Source organism: Acyrthosiphon pisum, chromosome A2, assembly GCF_005508785.2.
Source record: "Acyrthosiphon pisum isolate AL4f chromosome A2, pea_aphid_22Mar2018_4r6ur, whole genome shotgun sequence".
Lineage (NCBI taxonomy): Eukaryota > Metazoa > Arthropoda > Insecta > Hemiptera > Aphididae > Acyrthosiphon > Acyrthosiphon pisum.
The window spans coordinates 34304351-34313599 of record NC_042495.1 but is presented as its reverse complement, the minus strand read 5'-3'; the positions used below and the strand labels follow the sequence as shown (position 1 = coordinate 34313599).

General features: G+C 29.4%; 1 protein-coding gene across 1 annotated transcript in view; it reads left to right on the top strand.

Moving 5' to 3' along the window:
* The first annotated feature begins 247 nt into the window (after window positions 1-247).
* The window catches only part of LOC100164456 (prolactin-releasing peptide receptor), a 184074-nt gene continuing 175072 nt past the window's right edge, over window positions 248-9249 (top strand). Inside the window, exon 1 of the mRNA XM_029489088.1 lies at window positions 248-800. The gene's annotated coding sequence lies outside the window, so the exon portion shown is untranslated. The remainder of the gene's footprint in view (window positions 801-9249) is intronic.

Genomic DNA, 9249 nt, shown 5'->3' with positions numbered 1-9249 from the left:
TCTCCCCCCTTACCAAAAAGCGTTTATTATATTATTAACTATAATAATAGTATATTATAGTGTCATATTGATATCATATATTATTGTTATTATCTTTGGAGTTAATACTGACATATCGTAAATAATCTAACTCAATCGAGAAAACCATAACAATAAATTGTGCTAAAAAGTTTTATTTTTCTTTGAATTTTGTTCAAAGTGGTAGGTTTTTGTTGTGATATAAATATATTGTAAATCCATATTAAACGAATCTCATTTTTCTTATGTATTTCTGTATTGAATAATATTGAATTAATCATAAAATCCACTGGATATAATATGAAAAATTTTATTTTTGGTCATCGATGAGGGATCATCAATAAAAATTAACTCAACTGGTTTACCTATGTCAGGTGGAAGGAGAAAAAGAAATAAAGTTAAGTGTGTCAACAATACGGTTAACGGTTTGTTAAATTTCAGTGCCAACGATTATTTATTGGCAGCGAATCAATTCGGAATAACGTTTTTGCGGAATCGCAAAAACTTTAGGTATATTGTTGTTTCCGGGTGAATGAGTTTCAGATAGATTTACGGGATACTCGCACCGCATGATATATGAATGATCTTGGAATGATTTATAAAAATGTTAAACACGTGTTATCGACCACGACACAAATAACATTCGTGATTTTTATTTGTATAGATTCAACGGACTGACTGATATGATATCAATAAATGTAATCCAGTTTAATTTTCATTGAAGTCGCATAGAACTCGAGACATTTAAGTACAACTCAATAAGTGTTCATCACATTGAATCGGTACGTAGCTGTATTTATGCGTTTAATAGTAACCATTTGTGTCTATTTTTACGTTAATTATTTATTATAATATATTAATTAATATTATACATGTAAAATAACTAACTCAGAAACTAAGATCCATAACAATATAAATAAAATAATGTATTAAAAAAAAAACATTACATTAGGTACATAATATGTATAATATTATCACAAAATCACTATTTACACGATATCCAAATATTTAATATTTCCCAAAATAAACACTACAAAATATTATTACAGCTATCTTATCACTAGTCTTAGATTATATGAAATCCATCCTACTCAAATAAAAAAATATCAAACATTTGTCATCTTTATTGATTAGTGAACTAAATTTGTAAAATAATTTTATCAATATTTATAAACTTTATCAGTACCTATATTATATGTATAATATTTTTATTTATTAGTACCCAATCATGTTATAATTAGTGATAATATAATATTACTTTTATTATTTAGAGACTCTCGTCTATGAAACAAGGATTTTATTCTTAGTGAACACGATGACGTGTAATATTAATATATTCAACCTTTTCTTGTAAATTTAAAAACTGCTAAATAAATAATTTATAACATTATTATTACTGTACAAATAATGGTGGTGCGATGGACTGTGACCCTGAATTCGTTGACAGTGAAAGCACGACTCTATCTTACATTTATTGGAAATATTTGTCTTCTATATACATTATGGACGGGATGACTTGTGTCTAGGTACCCGTTTAAATAAGTGGGGCTCTATATACGTTGCATGCTCAGTCGAGCGGTGAGACTTGAAAGAATTGAAGCGTACTGTGGGTAACAAGAATGTAGTCCTGAAAAGGACTATTTCACTATTTTCGGAATTAGGACGTGAATCGGCCTATGGTCTTGAGAGAAACTATTTAATGTCTCTTAACAATTGGTCGATACCACCTAGGATTTTTATAGTCTCTGCTTGCAGATTACTGATCCGTATAAATAAAATTTTTAATTTGTTTTACTTATTGAAATTAATAATACCTACACTGTTTAATAAAATGTAGTTAATTTCAAACATGTGTTGTGTTGATAAAGTGTGGTTAATCAGGCAAATGTTTGTTTTAAAATTTGAGTTTTCGTACTTTAAAATATTTTTATATTTTTACTACGCTGCAACTGCGGGAACATAGCCAAACGACTTGAGAAATAACCTGCGAAGTCCATGCAAAGGATTATCAAGATTATTGGTACCATTTACACATTGGAATACGTTGCCAACAGAAAAACATACAAAACAAAAACAATGATGATATAATAATAAAATTGTGTATTGTTGTAGTCGTTATGTTTGTGTCGCACCACTCCCACCCAGACGCCATTGTTGTCGTCTACTCCAGCGTTTTATAATATAAATCGTGACTACAAATCTTCCGGCGAGGAGCCATGGTTATTTATAGCTTTGCCTCTCTCTATCTATCTATCTCTATGCCTTGATCTATTTTTTCTTTCTTTATAGAGAATAATGTCTGCGTACATATTTAATTGTATTTAATTTGATAGTTAAGCGCCTTATTAGGCATTTAGTTAGTACATAATTTAACAATATTTATACATGTGGATGTTAGAAAATGTGGTGAAGTCTGAGACACTTGGTTGGTTACGGCTACGTTAAATTTTATGTGGCGTTGTTGATTGTTCCCTTAAGAGGTGAAATAGGTTGGAATGGAAAATAATGAATAGTTTATCATAAAGTGGGAAGGAACATAGAAAGAGACTAACGATAATAAATTGGGGTCATCGAGGGTACATTTAGGAAAGAAGAAGACTAATGCTCGGTCTACAATAATATGGAAGGAAGTTATTGTGGCAATATAGGTATAGAATTGAGCAGATATATGTGTAGTCATGAAATAGATTTTTGATAATTAATCGATATGATCCACGAAAAAGAAACTGACTTTTACCTCGTGTTCAATGCGAGTTAGTGACAATATAAGTAAAGATGCCAAACAACTATAGCTTTGCAATATAGAATCGACAATACCAAACAGAAGGAGAGAGTAGAGAAACGGTGGCAAATGTGAATATTCACGTTATATAACGTATAGTATTAATCTTTATGAACCATAGAATAATTTGAGCTGAATCATTTGATTTAGTATCTGAAAAAGATAGAGAGGTTTTAAAATAAAAATATATGTATATAATCTAAGTATTAATACAATTAAGAAAATTATTAACAAACGCATACTTGAACAGTTGAATCTGTGGGTAAGAGGTAATCTTTTAATTGGAAACCACGAGGCAAATTAATTATTTTTCGGTTTGATCTTGACAACGGAATGCATTGCTATATTATGAAACTGTTGGTCTCTCCCGACTGTTTCCTTCATATAATTTCCAATCATTTGGTCTTTTTTTATTCGTAGGCACACCTATTACTGCAATATATGCCGTACAGGGGCAGACTGGCCCAGGGTGCTATACACCAAGTAGCACCCCGGGCCCCCGTTTGTATTTATGATCCGGGCCCCCGATTACCACAGTCGGTATACGGTATAATACTGGTATAATACGGTATTATACAAAACAAAAATAAAATACCATATTTCAACATCTCTACAAATAAACAACATGTTATTCTTAATTTTTTTTTATATTTACTTATAAAACTAAGGGCTCTTTCCTAATTTAGGTAGGTTTGAAAAAAAATTACAGGCTCCTAATTAATTTTGCACCTAGGGCCAAAAATAGACAGTTCACCCCTGATGCCGTATGCTCTCGTCTCCGGGCATTGATTAAATATACAAATATTATACATAGACTATTGTGTTATATTAAAAATTCTATAAATCTATTACTTATATTTAATTAAAAATATAGATTAACTATTTTCCTAAAATTGTTCTCATTGTTAAAATCTTCGTTCTAGATTTTTTTAGTTAACTTTTTAGTTCTTACAGTACTTCTGGATCTAACAGCAGAAAAGTCTTCATAATGATTGACAGCCTATTTAATAGAAGTTTATGATGATATTATAATCAAAAATAAGGCTCCTGGTATATTGTTACAATAGCAGTTTAATAATACATAGGCACAATTTTTTTTTATAAGTATTTAAAGTTCAAATTTTGACAAAATATATCAAATTTAAAATTTAATAACTATTTTGTAGTTAACAATTTATAAAATGTTCAACTTTTATAGCTAAGGATTGGAATTTTAAAACAAGGTTCCACGTAAATAGGTTACATAATGTATATAAATTACTTTATTCACAATAATATCATCAATTAGTATACTTAGTAATATCAATATATCATATAGGCTCAGAATCGTTTTTCTCATTGAATTAAAATTTAACACCATCCATTACAGTGACCCTCTTGTAACCTACTGTACAGCAGAGCTACACCCACTTGCCCACATTTTTTTTTTACCTTGTCCATTATTGTATTCGTGGTCAATACATGTGAACTTTTTAAAAATGTATTTAAAAACAATATTATCGTAATATTATGTTTAGTATAATGTGTTGATCCAATTATATCATCATAAGATACTCAAAATATTAATTATAAAACTTCAGCACTTAATAATAAAAGAATGTGATAGTAATCTTACTTGGACAGGTTTTTCAATTTTCAAGTTAGTGTTTTAAAAAGTAAATTTAATCTGCTGGGTATTAGCCGTAAAAAAAAAGAAAACGTCAGATGGTTTTCAATTAGTGTTGCGGGTATTGCAATTTTTGTTATTTGTGCTATTGTTGTTCGGGAATTTCGTTATTGTATTTTTATTGGCATTTTCCTAACTTTTGGAAAAGTCATAATCCCATCAAGAGTTTTTATTGCACGAAACACTCTAGTTTTAAAGCTGTACTTATTATATACTTGTGTTTTGTCACACGTCAAAAGACACAAAAATGTGAGGTTTTTCTAAGAACGAGAACAAAGTGGTTATTAAAATCACATATAGAATATTGACTTAACTATTGGCGCATTCTGTAACAGAAATATTTTTATTTAATAACAAATAAAGGAAAAAACTTTTTTTGATAAGTTGTCACCTTTCGGCCCTAAATGGTAGTCGGTATCCACTGACTGCGGTGACTTACAAGCCGCGTCGCGTGATATCCGTGAAGACTAGTTTATGGAGTTTGTAGGTTTGGTAATTTTAATTAAAACATTTAGTTACAAAACAGTATTTGGTAAAAAGAGTGAAATTTAAATCTAAGTATTATAATAATGCTTTTAATATTTTTCGGAGAATAATGAAAAATATTTTTTTCATTTCATTTTTGTTGCATATTAGATTTTGAGTGGACCGAAATAATGTATTGATTTTACAATGACGTGTGTATGTGTTTGTGTGTGTGTGTGTGTTTTGTTCTGTCACAACAATTTTGATAGTAAAAATGCTTTGATTCAGAAAAAATTCACCGGAAAGTCACGCTATTTATAGTCAAGTGATATTTTAGATTTTTACAAGCAATTTTTTAACTATTACATTTGAATATTTATACAAGTATGGCACAACGTCTCCGCTCAGAATCGTTTTTCGTATACAATGATTTATCAGTGAATTCGAATATTACACACCATTACAACGACATGTTCGATAACTACTGTACAGCAGAGCGGTACCTGTCTTTTTTAAATATATTCAATGTTATTTTCAAGCTTTTATGCTGAATATTTGGATACGTACAATAGAGTTTTTATAGCATATATTTAGCGGTCCACACAAATGTGTAATGACTAATGACCAATGATCATCTCACTCGAGTGTGACACCCAATACACTTTGAAAAATGACAGGAAGAGACGGAGGGTAGTAAGTGTATGGCCGTTGTGATATTAAAAAAAAAAAAGGCTATTTATTATTCAAAGTTTATTTTATTGTTATATTGATGAAATTGTTTTATAGGATAAAGATTAAGGAAAGTTTAATACTGTGTGAAGTATCGAAATTCAGTGACTTGAAAAAACTCTGTATTTATAAATTATGGATTGTTGACGTTTTATTTAATTCCATTGGTCTGTGGTGTAGGTTGCGACCAATGACAGTATACAATTATGACTATATAATGATATATTTCGACTATATATTATTATTCGTTTGACGACGGATTAAATCATGGTTGGTATGGCAGAAGAGAGATTTCATCGGACTAACATAGATCTTACGTAATCACGGTCACACAAACAGACACGAGAAAATGTATTTATTCTAACATGATGAACTAGTTTATTATTTTTCGTTTCATATAGCTCACTTATAATAATAATAAAAAATGGTTATGATACTATCATTCACGTGTTGTAAATACCTACGCGCGCGCAAGAGTCTTTTCCACTGGCGTAAAGTACCATAAAAATAAGTCATCTATTATAGTTTTTCCAACACAGTAATTATAAATTTATTGCGTTCCAAATACAATCCTGTCCAGGACTAACACCCCTCCCCCCTTTAAGACCCAATAAGACTCTTTAATTTTTCCTTATTTCGGTATAAATCTCTCGGCCTCTGAGGTACAGACTTCCATGACGTCTGATTTTCTCCCACCAGCTTTTAATCTAAAATCATGTAATACATAATTCCATATTTCTCTGTATGTATAGGTATGTAGGTACCAATATATTACGACCAACCAACCCATTTAATCAAAGCCTCGGTGGGTGGTCCTCTTTTTCCACCTTTTAGGTGTATCGTACCTATATTATAACAGTATGCCTATATTTTAGTGAAATATAAGATCATAATAAATTGTCTATTAAAACAAAATATTGACTAGGTATCTCATACACGAGTGGTATTATAACACGGGAATAACCTATAATATATATCCGACCAGGCCACACTTGTCATCGGACCTTATGGCCTATAAGATTTCACTTCATATTATAATCGTGTTAAGACCTTACCTCATTTGATGACAAGCAATTTAATAGTGTAAGCTTGAAATATTTCACGAAGTTGATAAATAAATAAATTTATCCGTTTATCTTTTGTTATATAAAATATTTTATTATTTAAGCGTTCTAACACCACAAGCACTTTTTTTTGCTGTACTAAAACATTAGGTATACGTTTGTTGACAATACGAATTACATAATTATCTTAACATAAACGAAAACATTAACGTGGATTATCGAATGCGAAAATTATCATGTGGGCATCGTTTTATCTATATAACAATATTATTAACAAATTTTAAAAATAATCTTTATTAGATTACTGTAAAATGTTGAATTCATAAGCTATATATACGAGTTGTAAGTTGCGTGAATCTGTTCTCCCAATCTTATTATTATTATTTTTTTTATCAGATTGGGAAATAATTTGTTAAATTTGTAGGTATATCATTTTCAAATAAAATGGTTTTTTGTTGCTTTACATCACAAACGCAGGGTCCTGCAAAAATAAATTTATACACTAAGTTTACCGTTCAACCACAGAGTCAACAACCTACGTATATTACGTGTAATTCAAAATCAAAAATTGAACAAAAGTGTAATTTTTGATAAAATTGAACGATTAAAATGTACTACTTTGATCACGATTAAACTCTTTTAGACTTTAGTTTCTTAGGGCTAAGTTCACTCTCTAACCGTATAGTACAGATTAATTTACGCTCTCTACAGAATTGCAGGACCTAATTAATGGTACCTAATATTGATTCTTTTTCGAAACACTGTTCCTATTTACGTTCTTCAATATATTACGAACAATGCGGGATATAGTCAATTTAATCAGACTACTGACCTCGAATCTTTTTTTTTTTAATAAATTGTAGGTAATATTATTTTGTATTAATTGAGTTATATTATTACGTTTTTTCAGTAGATATTGCCATATAAAATGTTTTTGTGAAATTAATTATAACTAAAAAAATGTTGCATTGTAATTATTATTTAATATTTTATTGTTGTTTTCCTGCCATAATATTTATATATTGGTTTATCTTGTTATACATTTTTTTTTTTAAATAAAAAATATCTTGACTATTCCGGAATGGCCAATAAAAAAGTTAATACTTCAAATTTATGCGTTCAATAAATATAGTAAATACATATTTATTATTATTTTTAAAAACGTTTTATTTATTTTATTTAAGGCATGGATAATTTGTCCAGGCTGTTATTCTTTTATACTGTACATCTCCGTGCAATAATTACCTATAAATACTTATTAAATAAAAAACGTAGTAATTAGAATACAAATAGTGTTTAAACTTCTAATAACTGATCAAATAAAATTAACTAGATAACAGCTGGATCATCACATAAATTAATAATAATATCTATTAAAGGCAATTGAATAGTTATTATTATAATAGCATTATAGAATAATGGATCAACCTCGGCAATATATTATAATATGGGGTCGTTGGTTATAGGTACCGTCTGTGTCCATCAATAACGCGATACCTATTACACGGATACCTATTTCACGGTCCTAAGTATAGTCCTGCTACCACAACGCGTCCACATGCATATTCCTGGTCCTTCAGGGTATAGGTTATACAGCAATAGTAAACCAGCTTTATATAACTTCCGGTGCGCTTCGAATTTACTTCCAAAACGCATTTTCGTGACGGTCAGCTGTCTCTCGCTGGTTTGGCTTGAAAAATTAACTTGTTAAATATAATAATATATCAACGGTTAAAATCCAATGTTTAATTACCTACTTATCATAAAGTAAGTATAGTGCTTTGTATACTAGTGCAAAAACAAATTTGTATTTTTGTATTGAACTGGGCTGTCGAAACATATGTCACACGTCGTGTATATTTATAATATATAGCACACCTTTTCATAAAAGTGTATAACACTTCCCTTGCCAATTCCCTTAATACGATTTTAATATTTAAAAAGTTCCTTTCATACGAGTCGCATTCGTTCTTTTTATTTCCTATTCTCTGAGGTAGGGAAATACAACCCGTTTATTGTCTTCTAGGGTCAAGGGTTTCGGAATTAATATAATCGATTTTTATGCAATAAAACTAATAAAATTCTACTATCTATAGTTGAAATTTACAAATACGTCATGTACGATTGAATAAAAATAACAACAATTAACACTTACTACAATGTATATATGTTTTCAATAATTTCCACTTGCCCGAATAATATACATGGGTAACATATAAAATATAAATACAATATAATAATATCATTGTACATTTGTACCTAATATATCAATTGATTAGTAAGCTTAACGTGCTTGATTTTTTAAAGTGTGTAGTACAGGGATTACGATGAAACAATAAGTGGTACAATTTTTTCGCAGAATTAAAAATATCAATGATTTAGGTACTTACCTACTTTTTTTGGTATTGATATAATAATATATTATGTACCTAGTTATATTTAAGTATCGTCTTTGCCTAAAATTGTTTGTATGATTAATGACTAAATTAACAACGTGACTGCCATAATGAATTAGTCTGTAGTGG